Raw genomic sequence first — 10,193 nt, 5'->3', positions numbered from 1 at the left:
CAGAGACAACGATAAACAGCTGCCTCTGAACTGGGAACCACCACTGGAGGCTCCGGACTGCAGATCGTCGCCGGAGGCTCTGGATTGGGAAGAATACTAGTTTAATTCATACTCACAAACAGGAGAGTGGAGAGCCTCATGACCTTCAACAGCACAAGAGTATCTGTTGACAGAAGAATCCCAGACCACCAGCATATTACTGGAGTGTTGGGAAGTGGGCTCATCTAGACGTATCCAGATGTAGGTGGGATTGTCAGTCAGAGTACAGGTGGTTTTACAGGTCAGTGTTCTATGTCCCTCTGCAGCAGGAGTCACCTTCACCTGCAGGTCTGAATGAAGAGAGAATAAAAACATTAAAGTACAACTGTAACGGTTCTCTTGGGGTGAAGTAGAGGCGGACCAAAACGCAGCGTGATTATTTTGATTCATGTTTAATAAACAAAGATAAACACGAACACTACAAAACAATAAACGTGGAAAACCAAAAACAGCCCTGTCTGGTGCAAAACACTGAGACAGGAACAATCACCCACAAACACACAGTGAAACCCAGGCTACCTAAGTATGATTCTCAATCAGAGACAACTAATGACACCTGCCTCTGATTGAGAACCATACTAGGCCGAAACATAGAAATACCTCCAAAACATAGAAAAACAAACATAGACTGCCCACCCAACTCACGCCCTGACCATACTAAAATAAATAGAAAAACAAAGGAAATAAAGGTCAGAACGTGACAGCAACCCTCATAATTTTCACCTACTACTACTAGAGATAAAGTAGTTACAGTATATCATAATGTTCTGTAAGTGTAGTATTACCAGTATATCATAATGTTCTGTAAGTGTAGTATTACCAGTATATCATCATGTAAGTGTAGTATTACCAGTATATCATAATGCTCTGTAAGTGTAGTATTACCAGTATATATGTTCTGTAAGTGTAGTATTACCAGTATATCATAATGTTCTGTAAGTGTAGTATTACCAGTATATCATCATGTTCTGTAAGTGTAGTATTACCTGTGACAGTCAGAGTTGCTCCAGAGAATAATATCCCATTCAAAGTTTTATGTTTTAAAAGTAAAGTGATGCTCAGCTGAGGCCTCTGTCACGCCCTGGTCAAAGTATTTTGTGTTTATCTTTATGTATTTGGTCAGGCCAGGGTGTGGCATGGGGTTTTTGTAATTGTGGTGTGTTTGTCTTGGGGTTTTGGTGGTGGTATTGGGATTGTAGCTTAGTGGGTTATCTAGCAAAGTCTATGGCTGTCTGGAGTGGTTCTCAATCAGAGGCAGGTGCTTATCGTTGTCTCTGATTGGGAACCATATTTGGGCAGCCATATTCTTTGAGTTTGTCGTGGGTGATTGTCCTTAGTGTCCTATGTGTACTCTCGGTTAGTTTGCACTAGATAGGCTGTTTTGATTACGTTTATTGTTTTGTGTAGTGTTCGTGTTTCTTTGTTTGATTAAACATGAATCTCAATCGACACGCTGCAGTTTGGTCCGACTCTCCTTCATCACCACTAGAAAACCGTTACAGCCTCCTCTCTGATATCTGAGATTCTCTGTTTTCCAGTGTACTCCACATGACCTGCATACCCTGGGTCTGTGATTAAGTTGATCCCTGAAGACCTATCACTTCTAAACCAGAATGCTGATCTGGTGGAATAATAACCAACATAAGTACAGGATATGTCCACTGTTGACCCTTCAAGACACAGATTCTCATCTTATGGTAATTCCCTCTGTTGCAGCTCTGATCCTGAACACCTGAAACTATCAAGAGGGCATTATTTACATAATGGAATTGTGAGTTTCAGTAATCCAAAGTAGCTATGCCGTTCTGTCTTGTCAAAGTGTATCAGTTTTCCTACACAACTGTGAGGGCTGTTTAGTAGACAGAAGAGTTATACTTGAACAGTTATACTAGAATACTGAGTTGAATCCACACTCACACATTGCAGGAGAGTGGAGATCCTCATGACATTTAACAGCACAGGAGTAAGTCTCTGTTTCAGAACTCCAGATAGAGTGTTGTTGGGAAGTGAATGAAGCAAGAGACTGTCCGTTCTTGTACCAGATGTAGGTGGGGCTGGGGTTACCAGTCAGAGTACAGGTGGTGCTACAGGTCAGTGTCACCCAATTTTGCCAACTTGAAGGAGTCACCTGCAGACCTGGAGTAGATCACAACATTAAAACCATGAATAACCTGTTAAATTTAATCACATGATGCAAGACATTCTCAAACGCTTTTAATTCTTCAATCTATTTCATATACGCAAATCGAATTTCTAGACCTAAATGGACATTATATATTGATTCAACAGACTAGCAGAATAAAGCATATTACTCTGCCAGACAGAGTGACTCCAGGATATCCAATAAATTGTCCTATGGTCTGATCTGTTATGAATCTAAACTTGTTCTCAGCTGAGTCACTTTCTCTCAGGTGTGTGATTCTCAGGGTGGAGTCCTTCTTCTTATCCCCGCTGAACTCCACATTACCTTTGAAATTTTGGTTCAGCACTCAGACAGATAATTCCAATCAGCATCACTTTTTGTTAACCAGAAGGTTGATGTGACTTTATGCCAACTGGGATATGTGTCATAGCAGGACAGGTCCACTGTTGACCCCTCCAAGGCACAGATACTCTGAGGGGTGTAAGTCACACTCCAGCCATCCTGACCCAGTACCACTGAAATACACACTCACACAACACAATGATATTACATTAAGCAAAAGTCTAATGGCTCACACTGACAGTAGGGTTTTTCCATCATTTGTTGTCGTAGTTGCTGAGTGTGAATAGAAACCACAGATAAGCATCACTCAGTGAGGTGTAACTATTTAAAGTGAGGTGGAGACGCCTAACAGAACACACCAGAGTAACATTATGATTATTAATATTTTAGAAATGTCTGTAGATTGATAAACAGAGCAACTAAAAGATAAGAATGAGACCATACCTGCTAAAGACCAGAGAAATACCACCAACACACTTCCTGCTGTTCTCAAGGCCATTGTTGCATCTCTCACCCTGCAGTCTTAGAAACATAAACAACAACTCACTCTATAGCTGGTGAATAACTACATACATACCATCAGGGGCAGCAGGTAGGGCTCTAGTCAAAAGTAGTGCACTCTGTAGGGAATAAGGTATAATTTGGGATGCAGATATAACTCACATCATCACAGCCTTGAGTGGATGGTGTCTAAATATCATCCCTCTAGACCTAAATGGACATATATATTAATTCAACAGACTAGCAGAATAAAGCATATTACTGTGCAACCCTGTCAATCACCCTTTGCACCGCTGTTCATCCAACCAATCAGGGTGCTTGGATGCGCTGCAGGACACCGCTTCCCCTCACCTTTAGTTAGTGCACGGCATCGTCAGTCTTGAGAAGAAGTGTTGTGTTGCTGATAGACTTTTGACATGCAGTTCGTTACTGAAGTGTGAGACCAGCGAATATAACCACACAATAATATAAAACATCTTCAAATGGAAACAGATGTGTCTGCATGTATGTGGTGGTGGTGACCATCAAGAGTAGAGTGACGGGCCTCAACACCATGTTCTAACCAGACAGCACTATAGTGGACAGAACCTAAACCACTCAGCATTAAGTACGTATTGGATCTCGGCATATCCAGCTAACTGATCAGACGAGCTCAAGCTAGCTGATTGAGATGGGAAAAAGCTGCAACGGTCTGGACGACCTCTAGATGACCTCTACTAAACAAAAATTTTGCAGGCCAGGTCATGCTAACAAATGATCAGCAAAGACACATATAAACATCAGTCCCTGCAAACAGACTTTACTATCAATGCTCAACTAGGGCTACTTACATATTTTACCATACAGTGACCCTAGTAACAACTTCCTTGTTGTTAGCTCTACTCCCATGTTTCCCTCTTTATCAGATTAGCCTTGCCCAGTAGGAGGGATCTAGCAAGGTAATTAGAGGACACACAGGAGCATCGATTGGCTCGTCGGCTGGTAAATCGTAAGGGCCTTTATAACCTCTCTTTGGTAGGGGGCAGTATTTTGACGTCCGGATGAAAAGCGAGAACAAAGTAAACTGCCGTTTACTAAGACCCAGAAGCTAGGAAATGCATATACTGTAATTGGCAGATTTCAGCCTACCACTATTTTCAATGGCTATCACTTTTATTATAAGGTCTTGTCCTCCCAGATTGCAGTTTCTAGGGCTTCCACTAGATGTCAACAGTCTTTAGAAAGAGTTTCATGCTGGTTTTTAGACAAATGAGCCAGAAATTATAATTTTTCTAGGTAGCTCCCATTTTGGCTGTAGTGTTTCCAAGCGCGTGGAAGAGAGTGCTTTCTTTGGTATTTTTCTCCGGTAAAGACAATACCTATTCTCCGTCTTAAATGTTATAGTTTATTTACGTATTAGGGTACGTAAGGTTTGATTATAAACTTTGTTTGACTTGTTTGGAAAAGTTTACTATTAACATTTGGGATTCATTTTGTATGCATTTTGATGGAGAGAAACTGGGTGGATTGTTGACTGAAGCGCACCAGCTAAACTGAGTCTTCATGGATATAAAGGACATTATCGAACAAAAGGACCATTTGTGATGTAACTGGGAACTTTTGGAGTGCCAACAGAAGAAGATCATCAAAGGTAAGGAATTTTTATATCGCTATTTCTGACTTTCATGTCGCACCTGCCTGGTTGAAATATGTTTTTCATGTGTTTGTATGCGGGCGCTGTCCTCAGATAATTGCATGGTGTGCTTTCGCCGTAAAGCCTTTTGGAAATCTGACACCGCGGCTGGATTAAAAAGAAGTTAAGCTTTATTTTGATGTATTAAACTTGTGGTTTTATGAAAGTTAAATATATATAATACTGTAGTTTGAATTTCGCGTTATGCAATTTCATGGATGTTGGCCAGGTGGGACGCTACCATCCCACCTTCCCATATGAAGATAACAGCATGTGTATGTGTGTGTGTGCGCATGTGCGTGACTGTGTGTGTTCGTGCGTGCATGTGTATATGTGTGTGTGTGTGCACGTGTGTGTACGTTCCAGGAGATGACTGATATCATGAGCTCTATGATAAGATGGGAACGTGTATATACCCCTGTACACTGAACAACGCCCCCAAGGAGCACGTCGACAACTTCTTCTAGGTTTTTTATTTATTTATTTATTTTTTATTTCATCTTTATTTAACCAGGTAGGCTAGTTGAGAACAAGTTCTCATTTGCAACTGCGACCTGGCCAAGATAAAGCATAGCAGTGTGAACAGACAACACAGAGTTACACATGGAGTAAACAATTAACAAGTCAATAACACAGTAGAAAAAAAGGGGGAGTCTATATACATTGTGTACAAAAGGCATGAGGAGGTAGGCGAATAATTACAATTTTGCAGATTAACACTGGAGTGATAAATGATCAGATGGTCATGTACAGGTAGAGATATTGGTGTGCAAAAGAGCAGAAAAGTAAATAAATAAAAACAGTATGGGGATGAGGTAGGTAAAAATGGGTGGGCTATTTACTGATAGACTATGTACAGCTGCAGCGATCGGTTAGCTGCTCAGATAGCAGATGTTTGAAGTTGGTGAGGGAGATAAAAGTCTCCAACTTCAGCGATTTTTGCAATTCGTTCCAGTCACAGGCAGCAGAGAACTGGAACGAAAGGCGGCCAAATGAGGTGTTGGCTTTAGTGATGATCAGTGAGATACACCTGCTGGAGCACGTGCTACGGATGGGTGTTGCCATCGTGACCAGTGAACTGAGATAAGGCGGAGCTTTACCTAGCATGGACTTGTAGATGACCTGGAGCCAGTGGGTCTGGCGACGAATATGTAGCGAGGGCCAGCCGACTAGAGCATACAAGTCGCAGTGGTGGGTGGTATAAGGTGCTTTAGTGACAAAACGGATGGCACTGTGATAAACTGCATCCAGTTTGCTGAGTAGAGTGTTGGTAGCAATTTTGTAGATGACATCGCCGAAGTCGAGGATCGGTAGGATAGTCAGTTTTACTAAGGTAAGTTTGGCGGCGTGAGTGAAGGAGGCTTTGTTGCGGAATAGAAAGCCGACTCTTGATTTGATTTTTGATTGGAGATGTTTGATATGAGTCTGGAAGGAGAGTTTACAGTCTAGCCAGACACCTAGGTACTTATAGATGTCCACATATTCAAGGTCGGAACCATCCAGGGTGGTGATGCTGGTTGGCGTGCGGGTGCAGGCAGCGAACGGTTGAAAAGCATGCATTTGGTTTTACTAGCGTTTAAGAGCAGTTGGAGGCCACGGAAGGAGTGTTGTATGGCATTGAAGCTCGTTTGGAGGTTAGATAGCACAGTGTCCAAGGACGGGCCGGAAGTATATAGAATGGTGTCATCTGCGTAGAGGTGGATCAGGGAATCGCCCGCAGCAAGAGCAACATCATTGATATATACAGAGAAAAGAGTCGGCCCGAGGATTGAACCCTGTGGCACCCCCATAGAGACTGCCAGAGGACCGGACAGCATGCCCTCCGATTTGACACACTGAACTCTGTCTGCAAAGTAATTGGTGAACCAGGCAAGGCAGTCATCCGAAAAACCGAGGCTACTGAGTCTGCCGATAAGAATATGGTGATTGACAGAGTCGAAAGCCTTGGCAAGGTCGATGAAGACGGCTGCACAGTACTGTCTTTTATCGATGGCGGTTATGATATCGTTTAGTACCTTGAGCATGGCTGAGGTGCACCCGTGACCGGCTCGGAAACCAGATTGCACAGCAGAGAAGGTACGGTGGGATTCGAGATGGTCAGTGACCTGTTTGTTGACTTGGCTTTCGAAGACCTTAGATAGGCAGGGCAGGATGGATATAGGTCTGTAACAGTTTGGGTCCAGGGTGTCTCCCCCTTTGAAGAGGGGATGACTGCGGCAGCTTTCAATCCCTTGGGGATCTCAGACTATATGAAAGAGAGGTTGAATAGGCTGGTAATAGGGGTTGCGACAATGGCAGCGGATAGTTTCAGAAATAGAGGGTCCAGATTGTCAAGCCCAGCTGATTTGTACGGGTCCAGGTTTTGCAGCTCTTTCAGAACATCTGCTATCTGGATTTGGGTAAAGGAGAACCTGGAGAGGCTTGGGCGAGTAGCTGCGGGGGGCGGAGCTGTTGGCCGAGGTTGGAGTAGCCAGGCGGAAGTGGCCAGCTGTTGAGAAATGCTTGTTGAAGTTTTCGATAATCATGGATTTATCGATGGTGACCGTGTTACCTAGCCTCAGTGCAGTGGGCAGCTGGGAGGAGGTGCTCTTGTTCTCCATGGACTTCACAGTGTCCCAGAACATTTTGGAGTTGGAGCTACAGGATGCAAACTTCTGCCTGAAGAAGCTGGCCTTAGCTTTCCTGACTGACTGCTTGTATTGGTTCCTGACTTCCATGAACAGTTGCATATCGCGGGGACTATTCAATGCTATTGCAGTCCGCCACAGGATATTTTTGTGCTGGTCGAGGGCAGTCAGGTCTGGAGTGAACCAAGGGCTATATCTGTTCTTAGTTCTGCATTTTTTTAACGGAGCATGCTTATCTAAAATGGTGAGGAAGTTTACTTTTAAAGAATGACCAGGCATCCTCAACTGACGGGATGAGGTCAATGTCCTTCCAGGATACCGGGGCCAGGTCGATTAGAAAGGCCTGCTCACAGAAGTGTTTTAGGGAGCGTTTGACAGTGATGAGGGGTGGTCGTTTGACTGCGGCTCCGTAGCGGATAAAGGCAATGAGGCAGTGATCGCTGAGATCCTGGTTGAAGACAGCTGAGGTGTATTTGGAGGGCCAGTTGGTCAGGATGACGTCTATGAGGGTGCCCTTGTTTACAGATTTAGGGTTGTACCTGGTGGGTTCCTTGATGATTTGTGTGAGATTGAGGGCATCTAGCTTAGATTGTAGGACTGCCGGGGTGTTAAGCATATCCCAGTTTAGGTCACCTAACAGAACAAACTCTGAAGCTGGATGGGTAACTACTAACTACAGATCTATGATTCAATTTCTAAATAATTTCTTCACCAAGCTGTTTAGTAAGGAATAGTCACAACGACTATCAATCACAATTAAAAACACCAAAGTAGTGCACAATATAGGGAATATGGTGCCATTTGGGAGTTAGACTATACCTTAAACTTTTACTCTCTAATCTCACCCTGTCAGAAAATGGACAATAACAATGACGGAGTGGTCACCATGGAAGAGTTCCTGTGTGTCTGTGCGTGCGTTTGTGAGTTTGTGAGTCTGATATTGTAGCATGATTCTATAAGATATCATTATGAATGACATGATTTGATGGCGTCTAAAACATCACAATTCATTGTAACTGTCCAGTGTTTTCAGATTTCTATGAAATATGACGTATAATACTTACAATATGAATGAAATAGTTTTACTTCCAAAAAAATATCATTAAGTATGTTAAAAAGCAGCTTTTCTGTGTTGGAATAGCTTGGGCATACCCCAACAACAGAATACTGTGGGTGTATACTGGTCATAACAACATTAATGTAATGTACTGTAGACAGCTGATTGGCCAGCTCATCCTCCTCTAAACCGCTGATTGGCCAGCTCATCCTCCTCTAAACCGCTGATTGGGCAGCTCATCCTCCTCTAAACCGCTGATTGGCCAGCTCATCCTCCTCAAGAGTATGACATCATATTAAGTGTTCTTTCTCCAATTTATGTTTTGGCCACAAAGATGAGTATAGGACAAGTCAACAACAATACTTGAGTATGAGTTAAAATAATATGAACTTTTAAAAGTAAGAATTTCACTGGACAGTTACTTTAAGAACCTGCTTCTGCTATTCTACTGTTTAAAACTTCTATGTTTTCTTCAAACTTCTGCTTCTTACCCGTTGTGCTTTTTGTCCCTTCCTGCCTCCCGTCCAGGATGAGAACATCATGCAGTCCATGCATCTGTTCGACAACATAATTTAGTGACACTTCCTATGGGTGTGGCCTAACAGAAGGACGCCCATATTGACCCCCACTGCCCCCCCCTAGCTCTATCAAAAAAACAGAGAGTGAAGATGTCAGGGAGGTAAAAAAATACTTCTCCATGGGATCTCCACTTTCCCATCCACCCCTAGGCCCTCTCTGTCCCCAAAGAGAGACACCTACCTACCTGGGAAGGTCAGACAACAGTTAGGGGTTAAGAACCACACCATGTTGGAGACCATAGCACTCATTCTATATGACATCACATTCTCACTAAACAATGATGTGTTTTATTCTCACTAAACAATGATGTATTATATTCTCTAACTACTAGTTGGACAAAATGGTGGACTGTTATAAAGGCTTTAACACAAGCTTTAATCTCAATGCCTGGTCTGAATGTGTTAACTGTGAGATGTATTATTATCAATCATAGAACATTCCAGAATGTTCCATCTCTGTGTTCTGGAATGGAATGCCCTCTCTGACTGAATTACCCTCCACACTCCAAACATCCATGTTATGTTATATTGTGTCTGTGCGTTTTAAAAATGACAATGAATAATATTTAATGTAACTGGTTGTGTGTCTAGGTGCTGGACATTGCTCCTTCTGAAAGTGTCTGTGTATATTTTTTACAGACATGATGATGATGATGATGAAGATGAAAAAAACACTATTGCCATACAAACCAATGTACTGTAAATGTCTTATTTGTAGTTACTGTACAGCATATACTGTGTAGTACAAGAGGCGTGATTTTGAAAGCTTTTCAAAATGTCACACCTCACACAGTAGTTTACAACAGCAAAAACATTTGATAAAAGCAATAAGAAACGTTGCATCAAGCAGAACTCTTTCCTGGACATTGAGGCAAAAATGTGCCAGAACTTTGTCTTAAAAAAGTATATATATATAAAAAAAATAAGCAAACGTATACTTTGCGTATCAACTAATAGTACCATATGAAGTAATACAAATAATAGAAACAGAATATCTATTGTTGTTAGACTTCATATATAGTCTCACAAGTCTAGTGATTGTTTTGTTTTGTTGAATAGAGTAGTCCTGTGTGGCTCAGTTGATACAGCATGGCTCCTGGGTTCCATTCCTGCTGGGACCTCCATATGAAAAATGTATTCAAACATGACTGTAATGACTGTAATGACTGAGTGAATGAATTTGGATAAAAGTGTCTGGTAGATGGCGTATATTATTATATACTATTATAAACTG

This window comes from Oncorhynchus tshawytscha, unplaced genomic scaffold, assembly GCF_018296145.1.
Source record: "Oncorhynchus tshawytscha isolate Ot180627B unplaced genomic scaffold, Otsh_v2.0 Un_contig_1861_pilon_pilon, whole genome shotgun sequence".
NCBI classification, from domain to species: Eukaryota; Metazoa; Chordata; class Actinopteri; order Salmoniformes; family Salmonidae; genus Oncorhynchus; species Oncorhynchus tshawytscha.
Note: the sequence above shows the minus strand (reverse complement) of the source record.